Consider the following 13,898-nt stretch of genomic DNA (forward strand, 5'->3'; position numbering starts at 1 on the left):
AACAACAGCCTTCCACAACAGTCAGTGCTGGCACCAACACCATTTAAGATCTAAACATATGACCAGCCTAAGTGCCTGAGCATCTGCAGGTACATATATGCAGACAACCTGTGCATTTTTAGACAATCGGACTCCTTTACTACCATCGAAGAAATTATGTCTAAAGCCCTGACTACCCTCTCCTACAACAAAATGTGGCACCTCAATGCCAATCCAAGGAAAACACAGGTGTGTGCCTTCCACGTGATCAATCGCCAAGCAAAAAGAAAATTAAAGATCAAATTGGGTAACAAAACTGGAAAATCCTCCCTTCAAATAGTAGCACCAATGCTTTCCCAATTAACATCTGGGACATATATACAGTATACGGTTCACTATCATTTAGTTTTCATTACCTAAGCAATATTGGCAATAAAAAATTATGTACATTTGAAAAGTAAAGTAGTAAAATAACTTCTCTATTGATTCTAAGTTTTGCCAGACAATTCAAGACGCTTCTATGTCAATTAAGACTTCGGCTACAAATGCATCTGAGAAGTTAGGTCAAATTTCTCATAGCAATTCAGGAACAAGATAGTTTTTGTTCCAAACAAAGATAGTTTTTGTTCCAAACAATCAGACTTTTTTTCCGTGAAGTCTAACATTTCTCAGAGCCATACTGTAGGGTGGGCTGTGGCACCCTAGCAGTACCAGCTGAACTCGGTTGAGTCCCTTGTCAGGCTGGGAGGAACGTAGATAGTAGAGGTCCCCTTTTTTGTTTTGTTTCATTTGTTGATGTCGGCTACCCCCCAAAATTGGGGGAAGTGCCTTGGTATATGTTCAACCTAGACTGATTAACTTGAATAAAAATTCACTTAACCGCATCTTTCTAGTTACTGACAATGTTATAAATTTGTAAGGCTTTCCCCACAGACTTAAAAATGGCCACAGCAGTATTTATCCCTATTTCAGGTACAGGATATGAATGTCGAACTCAAGACGAAAAGCTCTTTAAGCCCCAAGCTGGTACCACCTTTCGAAGGGACGGCATGTGTCATACAAGTAATAAAAGTATTCCCATACACTCAACCAAAGGAATAACTATTGATTTAATTGAACGCAAACTATTTCAAGTTTTTACCTTTAAAGACATCTGGCAGGATTTAAATTTGTAAAACAAATTTTCATGTAAACAATAAAAAATCAACGTGATAGTCAATCAAATTAAAATGAAAAATGACAAGTCCAGCTCATTGTGAAAAAATACTCAACGAGTTCAATTTCCAAAATAACACACCATGAAATTTACATGAAATTGGCCAGTTCAAAATATTGGAATTAAAATTTAACCATCACATAAATTTTGCTTAAAGAAAAATTTTCAAAATTAAATTAAAAAATCTAGGTTTTCTATGAGCTTGAACAAACATTGTACATTCTCTATACCAACACATCCAGTATTAAACATCACACAAAAACAAAGCAATCGACATATGCTTACACCAAGTAAGGTTTCTTTGACCATTCATAGAAGAAATATATGATTTTTTGGCAATTACATTTGACATTACACATTCTACTGCACATTCCATAACACAATAACATAAAACGTTATTCACGTACAAATTCATAGACATGAGTGAAAACATGAGCTCAAGCATCCCTCAAGAGTACCCCTACCACCCCCTTGGACTTCTGTGCATAAGTTTACTTTCACATATGAAAGGGACAAAACATCCTTTAACAGTGACAGAGAAAATGGATCTGCATCTGAAAGAGCGCAAGGGAAGCGAGGGACTTCTCTTTCCCATCTCAGCAATCATCTGTCAACTTAAACCTTTGAATCGGTTTCGGAACTGATAACCGACTGGCCACGTCCCGCTGAGAACACTCGGCCTCCTCTCGAAGAGTTTTCAATTGAGACGATTCTCTGGGCTGCTTTCAGATTTCGCTCAAGGCAGCAGATTTTCTGAAATAACATGAAATCAGTTAATACTGTCATACTGTACACGTTAAAATAATTTGGTATCTCTAAACATGGATAACGAGGTACAACAAGGACTCAAACATCTTATATTTATGTTCCTATCACTAAAAACAGCAAAAAAAGTGGCATATTGTAACCCGTACTGTTTATTTGAAGGTACTTCAATCAATTTCTATTTAGTCCGTTACTGTAACTGCGCATGCTATCATTTAAACATTTTACATATCGTCACCCTCATAAACTAACTGCCTAAGTCATTTTCTCCACTTGTTGGGAACTCAAAAAAAGCCTTCTCATTTCCTAATACTTTATATCATTGTCTTGATTTTCAATTCACAAATTCTTAGCAGAGGAATTTGTGAATTAGAATTTGTTAATTGAAGCTCAATACAATGATATAAAGAATTAGGAAATGAGAAGGTTTTTTCTATTTCCCAACACGTGGAGAAAATGACTTAGGCAGTTAGTTTATGAGGGTGACAATATGTAGAATTCTCCCCTTGCTAATAATGCCCAGCGTGCATTTTTGCTACTACAGTACAGTATATCTTTACCTTAAGTTCTGGGTGATAGGAGGATAGATGTGAGAGAGGCAAGAGAGCGTGCTAGAAATAGGAATGAATGGCGAGCGATTGTGACGCAGTTCCGGTAGGCCCTGCTGCTTCCTCCGGTGCCTTAGATGACCGCGGAGGTAGCAGCAGTAGGGGATTCATCGTTATGAAGCTTCATCTGTGGTGGATAACAGGGGAGGGTGGGCTGTGGCACCCTAGCAGTACCAGCTTAACTCGGTTGAGTCCCTTGTTAGGCTGGGAGGAACGTAGAGAGTAGAGGTCCCCTTTTTGTTTTGTTTCATTTGTTAATGTCAGCTACCCCCCAAAATTGGGGGAAGTGCCTTGGTATATGTATGTATGTAAGTTCTCAAAGAATTTTATCATCTATAGGATTTTCAAATTCACGACAAACATGTATCTATAAGCAAGCTTTTGATTCCTAAAATATGGTCTAGCTCAATTGGATTGGATAAAAAAAATTCCAATCAAGATAAAAAGGCAACATCTATAGCACAATAAGTCATTTGTGGGGTTCAAAGTTGCAAATTCTGGGAACACTAAATTGACATGCAACATTAATCTATGCAAAAGGTTTCTCGATATGGGGTTAACCCTATATAATTCATAGTTTTGATCAATTCCTCCTATATTGCACGATGCAAAAGCATATCTTGAACTATTTGTGCCGTTAGCAGTTACTTTCATTTTCCTTAACAAAATTGATGATTGCATTAAATCTTGTCAAATAACTTTGTAATGAAAACGAAAATTCAAGGCAAAAATCCCACATTAGATTGTTTTGTGTTAGCTAAATTCTATTTGATTCCATACTTCTAATAGACGGAATCTTGAAAGAGAATCAGAGAAAAATTACGTTGATAAAGGATGTAACTTCTGGTTATACATACATATACCAAGGCACTTCCCCCAATTTTGGGGGGTAGCCGAAATCAAACAAATGAAACAAAAAAAGGGGACGTCTCCTTTCTACATTCCTCCCAGCCTGACAAGGGACTCAACCGAGTTCAGCTGGTACTGCTAGGGTGGCACAGCCCACCCTCCCACATTATCCACTTCGGGTTATACCACATCTGAACATGAATGAAAGCTGAAGACGAATATAATATAATTATCAATATTTCCAGATTGCAGAGAACTAAATCGTCAGTCCATTCGGTTCCAACACGAGGTTCAACAAACTGTCACTTCTCACCTTAGTGAAGTGTACTTTATATTGAAGCTTTCCTATCAACAGTACCTTCAATATCTTAGTTTTATTTCAGAAGTATTTTGTTCTTTATTTCTAAGGTAGTAGGTTGGCTAGGGCACCAGCCGCCCGTTGTGATACTACAGCTAAAGAGTTATGGTGTCCTTTGACTGGCCAGACAGTACTACATTGGATCCTTCTTTCTGGTTACAGTTCACTTTCCCTTTGCCTACACACACACACCGAATAGTCTGGCCTATTCTTTACAGATTCTCCTCTGTCCTCATACACCTGACAACACTGTGATTATCAAACAATTCTTCATCGCCCAAGGAGTTAACTACTGCACTGTAATTGTTCAGTGACTACTTTTTCTTGGCAAGGGTAGAAGAGACTTTTTAGCTATGGTCAGCCGCTCTTCTAGGACACTGCAAAATCAAACCATTGTTCTCTAGTCTTGGGTAGTGCCATAACCTCTGTACCAAGGTCTTCCACTGTCTTCGGTTAGAGTTCTCTTGATTGAAGGTACACTTGGGCACACTATTCTATCTTATTTCTCTTCCTCTGGTTCTGTTAAAGTTTTTATAGTTTAAGAAATAAGAAATAATTATTTCAATGTTGTTACTGTTTGTAAGATATTTTATTTTTTCCTTGTTTCCTTTCCTCACTGGGCTATTTTCCCTGTTGGAGCTCCTGGGCTTATAGCATTCTGCTTGTTTTTATAGTTTAAGAAATAAGAAATATTTATTTCAATGGTGTTACTGTTCGCAAGATATCTTATTTTTCCTTGTTTCCTTTCCTCACTGGGCTATTTTCCCTGAGCCCCTGGGCTTGTAGCATTACGCTTTTCCAACTAGGGTTGTAGTCTAGCAAGCAATAACAATAAGAATATTATCGTTACACCTAATAGTAGACTTAACCACTTGACCCACATTATATCAGGCTTCAAAATACTGCTTCAAAGAAAAAAAGTTTTAAGACCACATTCTATTTCATACCATCAAAAATAAGCTGTCTTTATATTTCTTGCCTTTACCCAAATCAATAGAACAACTCTACCAAGTTCAATGTCTTACCTTTAGAAGCTCTGAAACCAGATGGCAAACTGGCTTAGACCATCATCGATGTATGATATGGATTCAACTCTTCCTCACAATTCTTCCATTCAATCTATTGACTTCCTTTTCATATTTGATCAACCTGAGGGAAAAGAAACATATGAGAATAAGGATATTACAATCTCTTGTCCTACTTTTCAAACCTGTAAGGATCTTTAGCAAAGTTGTCCTAGTGTGTTAAAATTGATAAACACCCCTTTGAAGCTTTACTGTTATATCAGTTCAAATAATCTATACTGAACACTGTTTAACCCTTTTACCCCCAGGCTCTTTGGAAATTTCCAACCCTTAACCCCAAAGGGGTTATTTTTTCCCCAGCACATTTTGCAATATATATTTTTCAAATTGCTCTATCAGCCTTAATTTTTGTCATAGAGAGGTCAGGTTGGTCTCATTCTCTTGGAAAATGCTTGAATTTTCTCAAAAAATTATTAAAAATATGAAAAAAAAATTTTTATAGCAATTGTTTGCAAGGACGTACCGGTACGTCCATGGGGGTAAAGGGATGGGTTTTGTGAAACGTACCAGTACGTCCTTTGGGGGTAAAAGGGTTATGCAATGAAAAATAATCTTGACTACAGTACTATGGTGTTAAAAATTACTTTTGTAATCAATTTCAAAAATGAAAAGACCACTGAAGAAAATTACTAATTTTGTAATAATCATATTTCAGATATTCTGTATTCAAATCACATGCAACTTTAGTGTTGATAATTCTAAAAAGAATTAAAGAGAGACTCACCATTCGTCCAATAGAACAATAGAACGTATTCTATTATCTTAGAAGAATCTATTGATAGCAGGCCTGTGAGAAGTGGAAATAACAGCCAGAGACCTGAAAAAGAACAAAGTTATTAGTAATGAGTAATCTCTCCATAACAGGAATTATTAAAACCGAAAATAGTATTTGGAGGCAAAGAATCAAAGGGTCTTGACAAATAGCCTGTTGTGAATGGATAGACAAGTGAAAATGCTTTTATTATTATTATTATAATTATTATTATTATTATTATTATTATTATTATTATTATTACTTCCTAAGCTACAACCCTAGTTGGAAAAGCAGGATGCTATAAGCCCAGGTGCTCCAACAGGGAAAATAGCCCAGTGAGGAATGGAAAAAAAAGTAAAAAAAATTTGAGAACAGTAATAATCAAATAAATATTTCCTATATAAACTATAAAAACTTTAACAAAACAAGAGTAATTAGATAGGATAGTGTGCCCGAGTGTACCCTCAAGCAAGAGAACTCAAAAGGACATATGAAGACCAGTGTGCTTAATATTTCATCTCCCCATTTCCCACCCCTTCCGAGTCCTCAGTTGTGGATTTGAAGAATCTAGAGGGTGCTTAGTTTTTCTACGTTTGATGAGAAAATATAGTTTTCTGGATTTATAATAGATGTGAAACAAAGGAAGCGAGAAATTAAACAAGAATGAAAGGGTTGAAGGGAGAAATCAGAAGGATTTAAGTAAAGGGATGTGGTACCCAATTGTTTAAGACCTGCTCAAGCTCTCTTGTTTTTTTGTAGTGTCTGCAACCCCACCATCCTTGTGAGCTAAGGTTGCGGGGTCAGGGGGAGCCTATAGGTCTACCTGTCGAATCATCAGCAGCCATTGCCTGGCCCTTCCTGGTACTAGCTTGGGTGAAGAGGGTGCGTGGATGCTGATTATATGTATATATGGTCCGTATCTAGGACAACTTGTTCAATGCTTCTGCCATTCATAAGCAACCTCTAAACCTTTAGCCTTATCAATAGTAATTGAAAGCCAGCTTCAATCTGTTTAACTTACTTTCAATAAGAGGTCCAGTATAGGAAATCCAGATAAGAACTACAGAAAAGAAACTCGGTTAATAATGGAATAGTTAAGCCTCTCTTGACCTCACTCATAACCTCGTCGGACGAGTAAAAAAAGTCCTAACTGTATGAAATCTTGCGACGACAGACTGTATACGTCACCAAGAATCAGACTAACAACATACATACTTATACTAAGGCACTTCCCCCAATTTTGGGGGTTAGCCGACATCAAACAAATGAAACAAAAAAGGGGACGTCTCCTCTCCACGTTCCTCCCAGCCTGACAAGGGACTCAACTGAGTTCGGCTGGTACTGCTAGGGTGGCACAGCCCACCCTCCCACATTATCCACCACAGACGAAGCTTCATAATGCAGAATCCCCTACTGCTGCTACCTCCGTGGTCATCCACGGCACCAGAGGAAGCAGCAGGGCCTACTGGAACTGCGTCACAATCGCTCGCCATTCATTCTTATTTCTGGCACGCTCTCTTGCCTCTCTCACATCTATCCTCCTATCACCCAGAGCTTCCTTCACTCCCTCCATCCATCCACCCAAACCTTGGCCTTCCTCTTGTACTTCTCCCATCAACTCTTACATTCATTACCTTCTTTACCAGACAGCCATTTTCCATTCTCTCAAGATGGCCAAACCACCTCAACACATTCATATCCACTCTAGCTTCTAACTCATTTCTTACACCTGTTCTTACCCTAACTACTTCGTTCCTAACCCCCATCTACACGAAACTAACAACATCAGGATAGAATTAAATAACTGGGAAAATGTTTAGCTGATGGCCATCTTCAACCGACAACTGCCACAATCTGAATATCCTGGAACATAGGATGAAAAGGAGTTCCAGTTTACTGTACTCCACAGACAATAGATTGATAGGACGAAGGCCATTGTGAATTAGTATAAATTACTTAGCCAGGAATTAGCAAGAATTAATAGCCCAGGAATTGCAGCCATACTCAACTTTTTTATATACATTGTCTTTGAAAAATACTGTAAATCACTCAACTGATTGTTTATGGATAATCTAGTAATAACTTTTGATTTCAAGGTGGACATGTTTTAAGAGTAATTTTAACTTCACATAATTCCTGCACATTGGAAATGTGCATCGAAATAGCTATAGCGCACTAGATCCTTTAAAAGCTCCTGGATTACTATGAAAACTATTTTTATGTGATCTTTAGTTTATAATGCACTTTATGATGACCTGAAACTAAAATGTGATAACACAAACTTAAAGGATACCCTAGTAGAACTGGTGCTTAATGTTTATGGAATATCTTTCCAACTAGACAAAAAGATAACAAAAAATGATGGGGCAAGAAAGAGTGTGTTTATACTAAATGAATACTTCCCTCACCATGAAGCACTGAGTACTATAATGTACTAGAAAATGTCCCTGTAAATAAACAAATTAATGTTTAAACAAACTTTGGGGAAGGACAAATCTAGAAACTACGATGATGTGCTTCGTTGATTTCTGACTTACCTTATTGCCTATGGTGGTCCCATTGTGGGTGTCAACTTGTGGGGATGTCCGCTCGAGAGGGACCCGCTTGAGGGGTCTGCTCGAGAGGGATCCGCTTGAGGGGTCTGCTCGAGGGGGATCCGCTAGAGTGGGGTCTGCTCGAGAAGGATCTACTTGAGGGGTCTGCTCGAGAGGGATCCGCTTGAGGGGGGTCTGCTCGAGAAGGATCTACTTGAGGGGTCTGCTCGAGAGGGATCCGCCAGAGTGGGGTCTGCTCGAGAAGGATCTACTTGAGGGGTCTGCTCGAGAGGGATCCGCTTGAGGGGGGTCTGCTCGAGAGGGATCCGCTTGAGGGGGGTCTGCTCGAGAGGGGATCCACTCGAGAGGGGATCCACTTGAGAGGGATTCAACAGAGTAGACTGCATGTCGAGGGTATTATCTACATACCTGTAAAAGTTCAATTATCTATAATGTCCTGAAACTTAGTTCATTAGGTATAAAAGGTGCCTTCATTAATTTTCTTAATATTATCTTTAAATCAGACCTAGAACAAACGTTTTAGAATAAATTACTAATCTGGTCTAGTTATTCAACAATAATTAAGAATGAATATTGATTTATAGGATGTTTTTTAACCTGTTCAAGATACTAGGTACCTTTAATTTCTAGAATACATAATTATATTACAAAAAATAAACTTCTTGCAAATGTACGTTTATTTTGTATAACTCGACACAACTAAAACGTAAATCAGCATAATCTCATCTTCTCTCACACGAGGTACACCAAAAAAAACTGCCAAAATATGGATAAATACAATATAAAATAAAGACTATTTACATTTATAATGACCTCTGCTTATTAATTGATAAATTGTAAGAGGGGAGACTGCATTAGAATCGAGTCGAATGTTCTAAATTCATTAAAATTTCATGTTGAAGAAATTCATTTCCATACATCTATATTACGGTAAGTCGATTCGATACAATCCAAGTGGTTGTTATTGTTGTTGTTGTTATTATTACAAGCTAAGCTACAACCCTAATTTCAAAACCAAATAGAAGTTATATGTAAAAATGTTTCCAAAATCTATTTTACAAAAATCGTAAACTAAGACATTTGTCATCTTTCTATAAAAAGTTTTATTAATATACAAATACAAAAATTATGCATAATTCAAATATACGTTTTACGAAAAGCACGAATTATGTTATTTTCATTAGTAAAATAAATTTTTGAATATACTTACCCGATAATCATGTAGCTGTCAACTCTGTTGCCCGACAGAATTCTATGGAGGGATACGCCAGCTATCACAATACTAGAAGGGGGTGTTCTTACCAGCGCCACCTGTGGCCAGGTACTCAAGTACTTCTTGTTGACACCTCCTCAATTATTCCTCGGTCCCACTGGTTCTCTATGGGGAGGAAGGGAGGGTCAATTAAATCATGATTATCGGGTAAGTATATTCAAAAATTTATTTTACTAATGAAAATAACATTTTTCAATATTAAACTTACCCGATAATCATGTAGCTGATTCACACCCAGGGGGGTGGGTGAAAACCAGTGTACAAGATTAAAGGATAGCTAAGTATCCCATATTTCATATAACAGTTATCTCAAATAACAATGAAATAATAAGTACCTGGTAAGGAAGTCGAATTGAACCGTTACTCTGTCTCTTTTTTAAGTTCGTCTTCCTTACTGAGCGCAGCGTTCCTCTTGGAGGCTGAATCAACCCAAAGGTGCTAAAGTATACAGGGCTGCAACCCATACTAAAGGACCTCATCACAACCTTTAACCTCGGCGCTTCTCAAGAAAGAATTGACCACCCGCCAAATCAACAAGGATGTGGAAGGCTTCTTAGCCGACCGAACAACCCATAAAAAGTATTCAAGAGAAAGGTTAAAAAGTTATGGAATTATGGGAATGTAGTGGCTGAGCCCTCGCCTACTACTGCATTCGTTGCTACGAATGGACCCAGGGTGTAGCAGTACTCGTAAAGAGACTGGACATCTTTGAGATAGAATGATGCGAACACTGACTTGCTTCTCCAATAGGTTGCATCCATAACACTCTGCAGAGAACGGTTCTGTTTGAAGGCCACTGAAGTAGCCACAGCTCTCACTTCATGTGTCCTTACCTTCAGCAAAGCAAGGTCTTCTTCCTTCAGATGAGAATTTGCTTCTCTAATCAGAAGCCTGATGTAGTAAGAAACTGAGTTCTTAGACATTGGTAGAGAAGGCTTCTTGATAGCACACCATAAGGCTTCTGATTGTCCTCGTAATGGTTTTGACCTTCTTAGATAGTACTTAAGAGCTCTAACAGGGCAAAGTACTCTCTCTAGTTCGTTCCCCACCATGTTGGACAGGCTTGGGATCTCGAACGACTTAGGGCAAGGACGGGAAGGAAGCTCGTTTTAGCCAAAAAAACCGAGCCGCAAGGAACATGTAGCCGTTTCAGATGTGAAACCTATGTTCCTGCTGAAGGCGTGGATCTCACTTACTCTTTTACCTGTTGCTAAGCACACGAGGAAAAGAGTTTCTAATGTGAGGTCCTTAAAAGAGGCTGATTAGAACGGTTCAAATCCTGATGACATTAGGAACCTTAGGACCACGTCTAGATTCCAGCCTGGAGTGGACAACCGACGTTCCTTTGAGGTCTCAAAAGACCTAAGGAGGTCCTGTAGATCTTTGTTGGAGGAAAGGTCCAAGCCTCTGTGGCGGAAAACCGCTGCCAACATACTTCTGTAACCCTTGATCGTAGGAGCTGATAGGGATTTTACGTTCCTTAGATGTAACAGGAAGTCAGCAATCTGGGTTACAGTGGGACTGGTTGAGGAAAACTGCATTGGCCTTGCACCAGCTTCGGAAGACTTCCCATTAAGACTGATAGACTCTGAGAGTGGATGTCGTCCTTGCTCTGGCAATCGTTCTGGCTGCCTCCTTCGAAAAGCCTCTAGTTCTTGAGAGACTTTCGATAGTCTGAAGGCAGACAGACGAAGAGCGTGGAGGTTTGGGTGTACCTTCTTTACGTGAGGTTGACGCAGAAGGTCCACTCTAGGAGGAAGAGTCCTGGGAACGTCGACCAGCCATTGCAGTACCTCGGTGAACCCTTCTCTCGCGGGTCAGAGGGGAGCAACCAACGTCAACCGTGTCCCTTTGTGAGAGGCGAACTTCTTAAGTACCCTGTTGACAATCTTGAACGGCGGGAATGCATACAGGTTGAGATGGGACCAATCCAGCAGAAAGGCATCCACGCGAACTGCCGCTGGGTCTGGAATCGGAGAACAATACAAGAGGAGCTTCTTGGTCATCGAGGTAGCGAATAGAACTATGGTTGGCAGACCCCACAGGGCCCAAAGTCTGCTGCAAACATTCTTGTGAAGGGTCCACTCTGTGGGGAAGACCTGACCCTTACGGCTGAGGCGATCTGCCATGACATTCATATCGCCCTGAATGAGCCTCGTTACCAGCGTGAGCTTTCGTTTTTGACCAAATGAGGAGGTCCCTTGCGATCTTGAACAACTTCCTCGAATGAGTCCCTCTCTGCTTGGAGATGTAAGCCAAGGCTGTGGTGTAGTCGGAGTTCACCTCCACCACCTTGTTAAGCTGGAGGGACTTGAAGTTTATCAAGGCCAGATGAACTGCCAACAACTCCTTGCAATAGATGTGAAGTGTCCTTTGCTCCTGATTCCATGTTCCCGAGCATTCCTGTCCGTCCAGTGTCGCACCCCAGCCCGTGTCCGATGCGTCCGAGAAGAGACGGTGGTCGGGGGTCTGAACAGCCAAAGGTAGACCTTCCTTGAGAAGAATGCTGTTCTTCCACCACGTTAGAGTAGACCTCATCTCTTCGGAAACAGGAACTGAGCCCGTCTCTAGCGTCATGTCCTTTATCCAGTGAGCAGCTAGATGATACTGAAGGGGGCGGAGGTGGAGTCTCCCTAACTCGATGAACAGGGCCAGCGATGAAAGTGTCCCTGTTAGACTCATCCCCTGCCTGACTAAGCATCGGTTCCTTCTCAGCATGCTCTGGATGCATTCTAGGGCTTGGAAGATCCTTGGGGCCGACGGACAAGTCCGAAAAGCTCGACTCTGAAGATCCATACCCAAGGAAACAATGGTCTGGGATGGAACGAGCTGAGACTCCTCAAAATTGACCAGGAGGCCCAGTTCCTTGGTCAGATCCATAGTCCATTTGAAAATCTCCAGACAGCGACGACTTGTGGGAGCTCTTAAAAGCCAGTCGTCTGACGGAGCCGGACACAAGATCATGATACTGCTGCACAGTCTGTAAACTGACAATCATGGGCAAGCGAGGAAGTACAGTGACAACCCGAATCTGTCTAGACTATCTGGGTCGTACAGACAACTCCTTAACGGGTTGCTGAGGTTGCCGCACTGCGTCACAACAAGTCCCTTCTGTTGGTTGTTGAACGTCTTCCCCGTGACACATTGACTCCGTAAACAAAAAACCTCTAACAAGGACTAAGCTTGGACTGCATGTCATGCAACACAGCTCAAGGTCTATGGGAGCAGGTGTGGTAACAGACGGGATTAGCGGCTGAAGTGGAACCATTACCTTCCCTGTAAGCATGTTATGCTTAAATAAAAGTCCATAAGAGGTTATGCAGCTAAAGGCTCCCTCCAAATGACAGAGTCCTCAAGGGAATATCAGAAGGAGGGAGAAAAGAACTTTCTCATCTACAGGGACCTTACCCTAGAAAAGCTAAGTTCTCTGAGTGAGGGTTCACTGGTGCAAAAGCAGCAGACTAGAAGGCAACGTTATGAAACTGCTTGACAGTCTAGTGAGTTGGCAACAACCCAAGATATGTTGAGAAGCATGCGGTAAGGTATGCAGAGCATGATGAATGCAGAGTATGCTGTATGCAGAGCATGCTGTATGTAGAGCATGTTGTATGCAGAGCATGCTGAATGCAGAGCATGCTGTATGCAGAGCATGTTGTATGCAGAGCATGCTGAATGCAGAGCATGCTGAATGCTGAGCATGTAGTAAGCAGAGCCTGCTGTAAGCAGAGCCTGCTGTAAGGAAAGCAGAGCGTGTGCATGGCGTTTAACATTTCTCAGAAATTCCATGACCAGTGCTAGAGTGCTTTATGCATGCTTGCATGGGGTTTAAAAATCAACATAATGTTTACCTTACATTCATAACTCATGATTCATATTTTTGCCATGGTTTGAAAATGGAGGTAAGGTATGCTGAACAGCAGAGTCAGAACGAGCTGGAACAACAACAGTGGAAGGTGCAGAAAGTTCCTGTTCCTGTGGTATGAGTGGAGCGTGAAGAGACCGAGGTTGCGCAGAACAAGGTAAAGTTCCCGCAAGCAGAGGTGTCTGAGGCGCAGGATCAGGGTGCACGGGTTGAGCTCGGTGCAGCAGCTGAGGAGACTGACTCACAGGTGGAAGAGGTTGTACCTCCACCGAGAGTTGCACCACCGGTGGAGCAGCCAGGGGAGGAGGAGGAAGAGTGGAGTAATCCTCCTGATCCCAAACCGAAGGTTGCCTTAAAGAAGGCTGAGGCTGAACAACACTGGGAACAGCGAACACAGAAAGAGGTTCAACATCGTACGCCTGGCAGATGGTGCTGCGACTGGGTGCAGCGAGTGCAGGCGGGTTGAGCACAGGCTGAAAGGGTGCAGGTGGAGGTGCAACACTCTCAGCCCGACACTCACGCAACAGGTCCGAAAGCTGTGCTTGCATGGACTGTAGTAGAGTCCACAACATCGTACGCCTGGCAGATGGTGCT

The 13,898-nt window shown here is 41.0% G+C and overlaps 1 long non-coding RNA gene across 1 annotated transcript in view; it reads right to left on the reverse strand.

Moving 5' to 3' along the window:
* Nucleotides 1–729: 729 nt before the first annotated feature.
* The window catches only part of LOC137638220 (uncharacterized), a 40,947-nt gene continuing 27,778 nt past the window's right edge, over nucleotides 730–13,898 (reverse strand). Inside the window, exons 2-5 of the long non-coding RNA XR_011043899.1 lie at nucleotides 8,152–8,577; nucleotides 5,585–5,677; nucleotides 4,801–4,924; nucleotides 730–1,948 (exon numbers count right to left, since the gene is read on the reverse strand). This is a non-coding gene — a long non-coding RNA (uncharacterized lncRNA). The remainder of the gene's footprint in view (nucleotides 1,949–4,800; nucleotides 4,925–5,584; nucleotides 5,678–8,151; nucleotides 8,578–13,898) is intronic.

Source organism: Palaemon carinicauda, chromosome 3 (genome assembly GCF_036898095.1).
Source record: "Palaemon carinicauda isolate YSFRI2023 chromosome 3, ASM3689809v2, whole genome shotgun sequence".
In the NCBI taxonomy this organism is placed as follows: Eukaryota; Metazoa; Arthropoda; class Malacostraca; order Decapoda; family Palaemonidae; genus Palaemon; species Palaemon carinicauda.